This window comes from Chinchilla lanigera, unplaced genomic scaffold, assembly GCF_000276665.1.
Source record: "Chinchilla lanigera isolate Chin_1 unplaced genomic scaffold, ChiLan1.0 scaffold00087, whole genome shotgun sequence".
In the NCBI taxonomy this organism is placed as follows: domain Eukaryota; kingdom Metazoa; phylum Chordata; class Mammalia; order Rodentia; family Chinchillidae; genus Chinchilla; species Chinchilla lanigera.
The window spans coordinates 5,464,876-5,478,794 of NW_004955488.1; the positions used below are offsets into that span (position 1 = coordinate 5,464,876).

General features: G+C 40.7%; 1 long non-coding RNA gene across 1 annotated transcript; it reads right to left on the reverse strand.

The window, feature by feature from the left end:
* Window positions 1–914: 914 nt before the first annotated feature.
* Window positions 915–7,325, reverse strand: LOC102026434. Its single transcript, XR_264001.2, has 3 exons — window positions 7,076–7,325; window positions 2,949–3,147; window positions 915–1,261 (listed from the first exon to the last, which is right to left on the reverse strand). It is a non-coding gene; the product is annotated as an uncharacterized LOC102026434 (long non-coding RNA).
* Between the last annotated feature and the right edge of the window lie 6,594 nt (window positions 7,326–13,919).

Here is a 13,919-nt window from a genome sequence, read left to right on the forward strand (position 1 = left end):
CCTGTTCATGAGACATCCCTGCTCTACAGGGATGTCTTCTGTGTGTAGGAAATTCTTAGTTTGTGTCTGTCCCAAGATCATACCTTCCCAATTAATTAAGAGTGGGATGTTGGTATCTGTTTGGCTCAGTCTGCAGTCCTTTTCTGTAGAGCTGTGCTGAGGTTATTATCCCAGAGCTTCCCAGTATTGTTACCGAAGGAAAAACAGCTGATTACAACAGATATAACATCCTAGATAAAGTAGTACAATTAGCAATAACAAAAGCATCAAGCACAGTTTAGAAAGTGACAAACTGTGGTAACTATTGATTTTGTACTTTAGACTATAGGAGCAAAGTGTATAGTTATATAACAAAATCAGTCATAAATTAGGAATTTGTATACAAAGTGTTGTACTATGGTAGAGTGATTTTACTCTGTGGTGGGGAAATTTAGGGAGGATAGCATATAAAACAAATATAATGGAAAGGAAGTAGAAAAAAGGCTGAAGGACAAAAGATGGTCACAGAGGTTTGGCAAACTAAAGAAGGGTGTAGAGAAGAAAGAATGGCAGCTGGAGATTTAGCTCAGTGGCACAGCGCCAGTCTGGCAAGCGTAAGGTCATGAGTTTGATTCCTGGTACCAGGAAAAAAAAAAAAAAAGGATAACAATACACAATTTAAAAAAAAAGAAAAGAAAGAATGAAGGAGTATTGGAGGGATTATCTCAACTTGGTCTCTGGGTTTAGGAGATGGGGCTAGTTTTCTGTGGCTGGAGTTCTCCCCAGCCTTTAGAAAAGAGAAAAGAAAAATGAGATCAGAAGAAAAAAAAGAAAAAGAAAAAATGAGAGAAAAGAAAAAGAAAAAAAGGAAAAGTAAGATAAAAGCAAAGATAAAATAAAATTATATTATAAAAAAGGGGATAGCCCCACCCACCTGCTCCTATTTCTTATGTCTTTGTCCCTGAGCACAATGCTGGTTAACCTAACTTACCACCTTTTGGCTCATATATTGGACTTTTCCATCTTGCTAGTCTTGTCTGTACATCCTGTGTGCACTAGTCGGGGTCCTACCATGTGGCTGGCATTCCCCAGGTGGCCTGGTCCTGTGATGTACAGAGAGGGGCCGGGCACTCGAACTGTTCTGGCAGGCTGGTGCCAAGTCTCAGATTCCTCACAGGCTGGCTGTGGGTCCCACACTGTAGGGGTATGGGCCAGACACCTGAATTCCTCAGGTGCAGCCACTTGCTAAGTCCCAGATTCTTCCTAGGCTGTTTGCCAGGTCCTGCAACATAGGGGGAGGGTGTGTTTAACTTTTTAAGGAACTACCAAACTTTTTCATAGTGCCTCTACAATTTTTCATTACTACTGGCAATGCATAAACATTTCTATTTCCCCATACTTCTCTTTCCCAACACTTGCTATCTTTGGGGGTAGAGGGAGGTATTTCCTTTTCTAGCCACCCTAAATGGTGTGGAATGGTACAGTCATGCACCACCTAACAACATGGCCTACAGACAGCATATATTTTGTTGGCTCCATTAAATTATAATGGAGCTGAAAAATTTGTATCCTCTAGTGAAGTGTTAACCATTGTAATATCATAGTGTAATATATTATTCACATGCTTGTAGCCATCATTTTGTAAACAAACCTACTGCACTGTCAATGGTATGTAAGTATAACATATACAAGTATGCACAGTATACAGTACATGATACTTGATAATGATAACAAATGACTATCACTGTCAACTATGTTACTGTGTTTACTATATTATACTTTTATCAGTAGTTTTGAGTGTACATCTTCTAATGTTTTTAATGTTTACTGCAAAACAGTATGCTGCACCAAGAGGCAATGTTCAGTGACTGCCCTGTATCATCTATGCTTGTGTAAGTACACAGTATGATGTTCACACAATGAAATCACCTAGTGACAAATTTCTCTTAATATATGCATATTGTTAAGTGATGCATACTGCATTTCATTATATCTTTGCATTTCCCTAATCCTTGGGGATGTTAACTATCTCTTCTTGTGCTTACTGGCCATTGATATATTTTCTATGAAGAAATATCTATTCCAATCTTTTACCTATTTGTGATTAGGCTGTCCTTCTATTATCGAATTCTATGAGTTCCTTATATATTCTGTATATAAGTCTCATCAGATAAGTGATTTGCAAATATTTTTCCCATCTGTTGGCTGTCTTTTCAAAAAATGGCATCCTTTGTAATACAAAACTTTTTAAAACTCTTTTATAGCTTAATTTCCTATGTTTTCTTGAGTCAGTTTTACTTTTAACTGAATGCAAAGTCATAAAGGTTTACTTCTATTTTTCTCTTCAAAGAATCTGATAGTTTTAGCTCTAATGTGTTGAGAGTATAAGAGTTGAAGTCTTGGAGACAGACAGGCTTTTGTCCACCATGATAAGGAATTATAAATTAGTCTAATTGCTATGGGTAAAAATTAGAGGGTTCTAAATGAAGAAATAGCACAGTCAGTGAGTATGATGAGAACTAGTCAGATTCAAGATAACTAGAGCCAGGACATCTTGCTAAAGTACCAGATGTACAAGTGCTAAAACAGGAAATATTTAATTCATAAAATTAAGTACTTAAATTTTAAAAGATAATGTGTACTTTTATTTTTGTAAAACAGAAACAAAAACTATAAATTTCCTAACAGGCTTGATTTTTTTTTTTTTTTGTCTTTTTGAGACAGGGTCTTGCTATGCAGTTCAGGCTGGCCTTGAGCTCACTTTGCAGCCCAGGCTGGTCTTGAACTCGCAACAATCTTCCTGCCTCAGCCTCCCGAGTGCTGGGATTACAAACATGCACCACCAAGCCCGGCTCAGGCTTGAAATTAAGTTAAAAGAAAACTTTGTTTCCCCTCTTCTTCCCACTCTGGACCTGTGGAGGATTTTGCCACCATGGTGTCAGTTTGTACATTACAACAATTTCACTTACATCATGCCTCCGCTTCTGATGGTATGTGATATGCACAGAAGGAAAAAGGTAGTTTTTCTTCTTAAAAAAATAAAGCATCAACAGTCTTGCAGGATCAGTCAACAGTTGAGTGTTCCTGGGGCAGATGTGTCTGGGCAGAGACGGGACTGAGGAGGTGGTGTCTCTATCCACACCGTCTGTCTTCGAAAACCACCTTGACCTATAATATCATCCAAGCAATAAGCCATGTTCATGCCATGTAATTTCATTCCCTATTCCTAAAACACATGATTGGACCAGGATTGTCCCTGGCTAGCTAGAGTTCATCAGCAGATTAAAGGACTGTGTTTGATTCTGCAACTGACAGATCATAGCAAGAAAACTTGAATCTACAGCACAGTAAGATAAAACCAAGCACAGGTAAACAGCAACTACAGCAGGTGCAACGAGAAGACCAGGCCAGGGGAAGACATAGGCAGTCAGAACTCCATACCTTAGAGGTGTATCCTGAAACCAGAATGCATCAATCTAAAATACAATGTCATCAGGCCTGGTAAAAAAAACACCTGTAATTGCAGATACTCCGCAGGCTGACGCTGGAGGATGCCAGAAGAATTCAATTCATGAAATAAGGTACCTAAATTGTAAAAATTTTTGAGACCCTTTGTTATGGTTTGTGTCTGGATGTCCCTTCAAAGCCTCATGCAGTCATGTGGTAGGCTTCTAGAATTTTTGATTGATTCATGGTCCAGTGCTAGGATTATGGGTGTGAGTGCTACACCTGCCCTGGGATGGGTAGCCTGCATACAGTATAAGGGAGGGAAACAGGCTTGCTCTCTGCATTCTCCCTTTTGCTCTTGTTGCTTCTGCTGTTTTCCTCTGGCATGAACGGTTGCCCTGTGCCAAGTGCCACTCTGCCTTGGAGCCAGCCAAGTATGGGGACTGAAACCTCCACAGACTGTGAGCTAAATAAACCCTTCCTTCTTTAATTTTGGGGATCAGGTATTTTGTCTCAGCAATGAGAGAAAAGTAACCAAAACACCCTTTCTCAAAATAAAAAATAAAAAGAGCTGGGGATACAGCTCTGGGTGGAATATCCCTGGGTTGAATCCCCAGTAAGGTTGAGGGTGCCATTTATTTACAAATATTTGACTTTCACTTAACTTTTGTTGGAAACAAATATCCTCCAAGGCCTGGGTATAACATGGCCATGGGTAGATACTGTTGATCCATGAAAGATCTGTCTTTTCCACTTCGGTGGAACAATGATTCTGTTCCAGAGTATAAGTTTTTCAAAATATCTTGAGACTATCAAAGTCATAAAACTCTCTATGACTCTAGGAAATTGCAGAAGTTTAAAAATTTTAACTCCTTTTTCTATAAATTCCTACCTGGAATTCTGTGCCGCTTAAATCTCCCAAATGGAGAGTGGAAATCTCAATAAAAGGCATTTTCCCTGCCAATTTTATTTGACTAATCACAAATTTCCTAACTGAGATTAGAGTGAGAAAATGAAGTATATGAGTTACAAATGTGTTATCTCACTGTGCTGTATTGTAGGGCCACCATAAAAAGAATATGTGAAAGGCTATTACTAGAAATGTGTGCGAACTTGATAAGGGAAAGAGAGCCTGGAATGTGGCAAAGACCACAGATAAACCCAACCATGCACAATAGCAAAATTCAGCTTGTATTCTGAGCACCAAAATATCTAAAACAGAACAAAGACAATATGGCACGTCTTCACTGTATGCTCACACATTACACATCCACGCATGTGTACCCTGGGAAAATGTGTACATGAATGCACAAAAGAAAAGGTTGGAAGATGATACACCAACTGTTGGTCACTGTGATATCCCTGGAAAAGCCCTAGGGACCATGAATGGCCCCAGGGCACTTGGGCTTTATTTACAGTGTCTGATTTTTTTTTAAGAAGAAGAGAATATTCATGAAAGACTTACACAGTTGTTATAGTTTGACTGTGTCCCTCACATTTCATCCATTGCAAGTTTAATCTCCCAAACCCCATGTTAGTGGCGTCTGTGAGGTGGGACCACTGGGAAGAGACTGGGTGACGATGGCTGTGGATCAGTCCACTCGTGACAATGGGTTGTGTGAGGAGTGGCTTCTTAGGAAAGCCAGCTCTCTCTGGGTGGCTCTTCTGCTTCACCGTGTGGTGCTGCCTCCTGTACTGATTCAGGAGAGAGGACACTGCCAGAAGCTGGCACCATGCTCAGACTTTGTGCAGCCTCCAGAAAGATGAGCTAGATAAATCCTAGTATTTGTAAATAACCAGCCTGGGGTATTCAGTTATAGTGACAGGGAGTAGCATAAAATGACAGCTAAGTATGCTTTTTAGTTATTGAAGAAAAATCTGAAGGAACATTTGAAATGATAAAAAGGAAAATTTATAGAATGTGAAAATAGCTGCAAAAGACAAAAGCGTCCTGTTTTGCAGCTTGCAGAATCTGTGGACATCATTGCTTAAGGCTTACAAATTCATGTTATTAAATTTTGACACTGAACTTTACAAACCCCTACCATTAGCTGTTCCACTAACCTGAGAAGGGGTAAGAGCTATCTAAACACTACTGAACGGGCATTCTGTATTAATAGGAGAATGCTAAGTTCTCTTGGAGTTCATTTCTCAAGAAAAGATAAACTATTCTAAGCTTTTGCTCTTCTAAAAGATGTCCCTGTCAGAAAGTTGGTAAGAGATTAGCCAGAATAGTAGTTCTAACAAGGAGCCTGTACTTCGAACCCTAATTGTCTCCATTGCAGTTACCTCGCTATGGACAAACAGGAGCCAACAGATGACAGGTGGCTTATTCTAAAAATCACTTTTGAAGCACAACTTTAAATTAAAATGTCCAATAATTATCCATCCTATCATTTCTAAATTACCCATTCAAACCATATTACGCTACTTATCACATGACCAGAATTTCTTACATCCAACCAAAAATTTCCCCTACCATTTATCAAAATACTAATCACATTTTCAAAATATTGTAAAAAAAAAAAAAAAGATAAGATAAGAAAAAAGAATAGTGAGAAATTCTCTTGCTCACAGGCCAGCTCTCTTAAAGCTTTCCAAAATCATGACCTAATCTAAAATGTTCTAGAAGCACAAGACAAAGTCATATTGTTTCTAAGCACCTTACAGATGTCTCACCTACTAAGGCATTCAGAGGGAAAAAATTGGGGACAGGGACTGGGTACAGTGGCCCTTATTGATCATAGGTGATAAAGTAGGGCTCCCTGTGCCCCTACCCTTCTTCAGAGTACAGGATAGAACCCAACGAGGGGAGATTCTCAGTGTGTTGGGGGACTAATTGGGGCAGAGACTCCCTACTCGCTGGGGACCTCTCTTCTCATGTCCTTGCTGGTGCTGGTGTTCCAGGGTGCTGTGGACCATAAAGCCCACTGTCCTATTTCTGTAGCCAAATGTGTTGTCATACCAGGAAATGGACTTGCCAAAGAAGCCATTCAGGAGAATGCAATCCCCAGCATTGAAGGTGGAAAAGTGGGTGTCACTGTGAAGGTCTCAGGAGACCATCTGTTCCTTTACATAGCCCCAGGTGCCCTTCTTGATTTCATCATGTTTCATGGCTTTCTTCAGAAGGGCAGGTCAAATCTACAACTAATACATTGAGGTGGGCACACAGAAGGCCATGCCAGTGAGCTTCCTGTTCAGCTCAGGGGTAACCTGGCCAGGCTTAGCAGTGGCAGGAGGTATAGGTATATTTTTCTGGACAGCCCCACAGCTATCACACTACAGTTTGCCAAAGGGGCCACCCACGGTCTCCTGGGTGACAGTAATGGTATGGGTTGTTGCAAGTTCCTCCATGATTCCAAAGTTGTAAAAGATGAACTTGGCCAGAGGTGCTAAGTAGTTGGTGGTACAGAAGATATTTCCAATGATCTTGGGGGAATTCATATTTCCCAGATTCACACCCACTACCAACGTGGGAACATCAGAAGAAAGGGCATAGATGATAGCCCTTTTGGTTTTGCCCTTCAAGTAAGACCTGACTTTTCCCACTGTGATGAAAGTATCCACTGGACCTCACAGCGTATGTAGCACCAGTGTCACTGCATTTGACATTGATGGATTTGTCCCTGGAAGGTAGAGATGGGCTTACCATTGCTGATAAACTTCCTGTTCTTGGCCTTCAGCATGACAGTGCACACTTGAAATGGGTGAAATCACACTGAAACATGTTGACCATGCAAGGACATCGATGAAGGTGCCATGGATGGTGACAACTTCAGCAGAGTTGGAAGCAGGCTGGGGGCCAACGCCCAGTACAGACCAATCTGTTTACTCTGACATTAACCATCTTGTCTCAGGAGCACAGCTGCTACTGCACAGAAGATGTGGCTTTCTGTCAAACTGGGAGGGACAGAGAATCAGAAGCAAAATTTGAGGCGTTGTTTTGGTGCTAAAATAAAAGGTCATTCTGAAAAATTACACAAAACGTCCAGAAATCTTTGGAATTCCTAGGAAAGAGACTATAAAGGGAAATTTGCCTTGGAATTCTTTTTTTCTTCCACGTTTTAGAGAGGAAAGAAAATAAAGAATTGATGATATCAATTATGAAAACAGTCCTTTTTTCAAAATGTTTTTGAATCCATTACTGTAGTACTGTTGATATGATACATAGGACCAGGGTGCCCCAGTTCCTGCATGGCAAGTGCAAGGTTCTGAGCTTGATTCCCAGTACCAAAAAAAAAAAAAAAAAAAAAAAGATACATGGACTTCCAGTCGATTCTTCTATCAATAACTACAAATTTGCATACATCTGTCCATTCCTTTAGATGGTGTCTCAAGGGTCCAATAACATCCACTTGCACAATGGCCATAGACAGTCTAGGAGTGGCGCTCCAGGCCCTAAGGCACATGGATCTAATTGGACTATGTGAGAATTGAAGCCATGCCCTTGGCCTCTGTTAGGCTATAATCAAAAGAATTAATGATCAGGAGAAAAGAAGGAAGGGAAATATGTATAAGATAGCTAAGGTAATTGTACTAATTTCTATTGGTTTATTGAACAAAACAGTTAATGTTTAATTGTTTGATCAATCTTGCATACCTATATCTGGTAATCTGAGCAACTACTTTGAAGATAACAATGTTATATAACAACCACTATTAATTTCCTATCATCTTGTTTTGAAATTCTCTATCATTTTTATTGTTTTGTTTTGGTTTTGTTTTTATTCTCTCTAAAATTAAAAAAAAAAATCAGGCTGTTCCAATATAAAGATCCAATACAAAAAAATAGACACTTCTCAAATGAAGAAGTACAAATGGCAAATAAATATATGAAAAAATATTGGAAAAAAAGAATTAATGATCAACCAATAACTGCTCTGATAAAAGCAATTTTAAAGAACAACAATTAAATGAACAGTACTTCAGAAAATTAAATTTCATGTACATTATTGAAAATCTAGATAGCAAATAGTAAAATATAAAAGAACATACCTGTCTTCAAATCATGTCCAAAATGTTATTGTTGTTACCTCAGATAATTTTAGTGAAAGCATTTTGAATAATCTTTTTCTTTTTTTTGAGACAGGGTCTCCCTATTCAGTTCAGGCTGGCCTTGAGCTCACTTTGTAGCCAAGGCTGGTCTTGAACTTGCAACGATCCTCCTGCCTCAGCCTCCCAAGTGCTGGGATTACAGGTGTGCCCCACCATGCCTAGCTTGAATAATCTTTTAAAACTAAAGTGTATTTTTAAAATCTCTATCCTTCAAAAGTAACAAAATCAATGTATAAGAGTCTATGAGTGGGGCTGGGGATTTATTTAGCTCAGTGGCACAGAGCCTGCCTGGCAAGTGCAAGGTTGTGAGTTCGATTCTCAGTACTGGAAAAAAAGCCAAAAAAAAAGAGTCTGTGAGTTAAGAATTCATTGCTCTGGAAACTATAATAAGCTATTGATCAGAAAGCACTAAGTTTAGGAAGGAAATAGTAACTAATGAACCAATAACCTAGGTATTTACAAGCTTCAGTTTCTGTTGATACTGAAAAAAAAAATAAAAGCAACCGCAAGGTTCAACACAAACTATAATCAGCTGCATAAACTGTCTCTCTCCCTCTCCCTCTCTCCCTTTCTCTCTCTGTCTCTCCCTCCCTCTCTCTTTTTCTCTCCTTCCCTCTCTCTACCTCTCCCTCTCTCTCCCTCTTTCTGTCTCCCTTTCCCTCTTTCTCTGTCTCTCCCTTTCTCTCCCCCCCTCTTTCACTCTTTCTCTTACTCTTTCCCTCCCTCTCCTTCTCCCTCTCTCTCCCTTTCCCTCTTTCTCCCTCTCCTTTTCTCCCTCTCCCTTCCCTCCCCTTTTCTTCCCTCACCCTCTCCTGTTCCTTCTCCCCCTCCCTCTCTCCCCTCCTCTCTCCCTCATCCTTCTCTCTCTTCCTCCATCTATCCTTCCCTCAGTAGATCTGAAGTGAATGCAGGAATGGCTAGGCTAAGTATTCAATATGTGGTCAAACATCAGGGAACTTTTTAAATGTTATCATTTAAGTCAGCAGTTTTGACATAGGCAGAATATCCTCCATTGGTGGGCCTCATCCAATAGTTGAAGGCCTTAAGAAAAAACAAAGTTTCTTTGTTTTGGTAGGAAGAGGTAACCATATGTGCAGTTTGCCTTCAGCCTCAAGAGGTGGCATCACCCTTTCCCTGGACCTCCAGCCTTCTGGCCTTCTGCATCCTCTTATGATTAGGTTGTCCAAATATGAAGACCAATTTACATCTTACGGGTTCTTTTCTCTAAAGAACCTTGACTAATCTAGGAACCAAAAAGGAATACTGTCTCTCTTCCCTTAGCAGATTTTTCTTCCTAAATAAGAGACAAAAAGACAAATATCTGACCTATGGTTATTTTTAAATATCTGCCTCTACATAAAAAGAGTGAAGGTAAAAACTTCAAGCCATTTATTCGACACCTGTTCATGGATCACTTACTACATGGCAAATCTAGGTTGTCCCAGTACCTGCTAAGGACACAGCAGTGACCAAAAGAGATAAAACCTAGGCTTTGCAGAGTTATGATCTAATGATAACAGGCAAGCAAATGTGTGATAGAACAGATGGTGCAGGTACTATGAAGAAAAGTAGTGAGCAAGGATGGTCCAGAAGACAACAGAATAGCAAGCAGAGGAAAGAGCAGTGCAAAGGCCCCTAGGAAGGCACAGGCCAGCATTCTCAGAGAACAGCAAGGAGACCAGTGTGGCTGGAACAGTCTTCAAGGGAAAGAACAACAGAAGACAAAGTCTTTCTCTAGATGAGGCGGAAAACCATTAGATTTTGAGCAATCAAAGATATGACCTGATATTTGATGGGTTTCTCACCTCACTGTAATTCCTGCCAAGTTGCTCTGGCATCCAGCCAATATGGTGCTGGAGGTCATGTGCTATGGCACTGAGCCAGTATGGCACCAAGTCCATATGGCAATGGCCACTAGAGGTCATGCGCTAAGCTCCACCCCTCTCTTCCTCTGAGTCAAATTACAACTTCCTATTTCCCTTTTTGTAACATCCTGTTTCCTTTTCCCATACTCCTGCCCAATCCTGGTCTGCCATGTCAGGCAATCCACCTCCTAAACCCCACCTCCAGCCTGAAGCTATTCAACCTTTGACCCCACTACAGGCCCTCAGAAGTTCCACGTCTCTCTCTCTCTTTCCTTGTGGTCTTCTCCGCGCCCACAATAAAGGCATTTTATTCTGCTTTACTTCTCTCTGTGCTGGAAAAACTTATCAATATTAATTTTGAACAATTGCTCTGGCTGCTATATGAAGAATAAATAGGACAAGGGTGTACTAAGGAAACTTTCACATGCTATACTTCAAGCAAGAAATGATGGTGACTACATTCACTAGTGGTGTGTAAGCAATTACACCCATAATTAAGCAGCAAAATTCCAGAGTGGAGCCTTATCTCTTTGGCAATTTTTAAGCCTGAAGGCTGCTACTACTTATAGCACAGAGAGATCACCATGCTGTATTCATGGACCTAGCTAAGTATTCCACAGGGCTCAGGGAAAGAGGATCAGAGAATCTGTAATCACAATGATACATTTATAATACAACTAAGGATGGCTGGGATGTTCATGTTTTATGACTACAGAAAAAAGATATGGTACAAGGAATGCCAGCTCTGCAGTTTAGAAAAGGGGAGCATAGGCTCTTTGCATGTGTCTCTAGAGTTACCCTAGATAGACAAAACCTTGGTGATGTTTTCACATTCATTCTGTCTTCTGGGTACATCCATCGTTACAATACAGACGGATGTATCAGACACTCTACAACCATTAGGATCTACCAATTTAAGCCTCTTGTGCTAATTCCATGCTCCATTAATAACCTCATTATAGTGTAACTTTCTGCAGAGATTTTCCCAGAAGAAATGAGTTCCCACACTGGAAGTCATAAACTTTAAAATTTGCCAAGTAGAGATTTCATTGTAAATCAATAAGCTGAGGTGATGCCAGGAGGCTAACCAATAGGAGTCCTCTTCAGTCTACATCCCAGGAAGAGCTCTGTGTCTCGGTAACTGACAGAAGAATGAGTTCAGTGGGTAAAGAGCTCGGGGTAAAGCTGAAGGAATGAGGCATGCCAAACCAGAGTCACATACTCATTTAATGTCAGCGGAGCAGGAACCACTCACTTGAGCAACTTTGGGAGGTGCATTGGGACCTAATCATCCTCCAAAGGCTATGATGAGAAGTTTGCCCTTCCTTCTAAGGCCAAGTAAAGTGGGATCCATTTGTAAGCATAAGAGCAAAACAGGTTTGTTTTAGGAAAACATCTCCATGATGGCCTGGAGGATGGATAAGATAAACTGGAAGGAATTAGGAAGAGTCTCAGTGGGAAAATCCCTGGACCTGAGAAAGGCAGGGACAATGGATTTGGAGAAGTTGGAGAGCCAGTAGAACAACACAGAACACACCTTACATCAGCCGGTGGGGATGCATGGATAGATTTGGCTTAGCTAAATAATTGGAGAGCAATTTGATTACTGAGATGGGGAATGGAACTAGAGGAGTAAGTTTTGGAGGGAGCATCTATTGAGTTCAGTCTCGAACATGTTGATCTTGAAATGTCTATGAGATATCCAAACGGAGCTGTCCAGAAGACAGCAGAAACTACAAGCTGTAGGTCAGAAGAACCACATGGGCATGAGCCTTCACTTTGGGATTTGCTGTATATGATGGCCAAGGTCAGAGAAGTTGATGAATTAGAATTTGTCAGTGGGGCAGAGCACAGGGAATGAAGTCATAAGAGGATTAAGAATACAATTCTGTCAGTACCACAATATATAAGGTACTAATCGAGCAAGAGGAGACGTCCTCTTTCCCAGAAGAGAATGAGAAAATAAGGAATGAGAAGAGGCTGCTCCATTTACCAATCAAGCTATTGATGGTCTTTTCCAGAACTGAAAGGGCAGAACTAAAAGAAGAACAGAGACAGAGAATGAGTACAATTCTTTCAAGACATTTGACAGTTAAGAAAGAAATGAAATGGCAGGCTTTTAATACGGAAGTGTCCTGTTAACTTCAAATAGCACTTTCTTATTAACACAATGGCAGCTCCTGTATTAAGGTTTCTAATGTACTACTATTGTTATGGGTAGCTGGAGTAGATAGAAATATTATAGGTAGTCAGACGGGGCCAGGCCCTGAAGGAGCCAGTGCGGAAGAGGAGATACCTGTGGGGGAGACAGACACCTCCAGCTGTAGGCAAAAGATTAAACAGATGTGCCCACAAACTTCCCTAGGGATGGATATCAGGGATTGATATTTTAAATAGGTAGCGATTACCTTGAAAAAGGCAAGAAGAGTCACTAACCCAACCCACTCCAGGAAAAGCCTCTATTCTGTATTCATGCCCACTTGCTACGTGACTAGTTTCCCCATTTGATCCCAATTTAATCAATTTTACCTGAACAATTACACTTGTAATCTTATTGGCTGACCATAGTTTTGTCCCACCCTATGCCCATCTAGTGAGTTCCCATGTTTTCCAGCTTGGAGCTGCCTCACCTCGTGGTTTTGCTTTATAAAATCCCTGGAAAAGACAGGTTCCCTGGACAACCCACTCGGGCCCCCCTTCTGTCCCTCTCTCGGACAGGAGCTTTCTTTCCCCCAATAAATATATTCTGCTCTTAACCTCCGTTGTTCCTAAAATTCATTCTTCGATTTTAGAGAACACAAACTCATCCAGATATCATTCAGGTTGGGAGTTTCTATTCCCCTATATCACTATGTGAACAATTGCTTTTTCACAGGTTTGGGTGAAGTGTTGCAGTTCACACATTACAGAGAAATACAGTACTTGGGCAACTTTTTGAAAAGATATATGTCTTGGAGGGTCTCTGTTCACCTCCCTCAGTGTCCGTGCTGCCTGACGAGTGTGCCCGCTGCTTTCTGAGGCTTCTCACTGGCAGGAATGTACTGCTGTCCTCGGGGACAGCTTTACAACTAAGGCAGCCTTGTGGGTGGGGAAAGGCGAAACTGTTACACAATTTAAGGTTGGTTATTCCCATGAAAAGGAAGGTACACAAAAGGAGAGCAATTAATGAGATGACTCCACTTCCTCAGAATATAAAGAATAGCCCCAGGAAAGTATTAAAGATTATAAAGATCCTCCCCAAAATAGTCCAAAAGGGAACATGCAAGGAATGCAATATCAAAGTAAAAATAAATCAGCCAGCAGACTGTCTCCAATCTGTTGGTGACATATTTAGCATATTTTATAATTAAATGAGCTGACTTTCAAAGTTGCTTCTGACAGTGTAAACAGCTACTGAGCTTTCCTAACAAGACTGCACGGCACGTATCACCTACTGTTGGTCATACTGATGTATGCCGCCGCATCCTGTAGAGAGAGCGATGCTGATTTTCCTGCTGCCCTGTATTAATAGTTTGTAATGACATGGGTTCAATCCCATCGAGGCAATGTATCTCATTCCAGTTCTATACACCA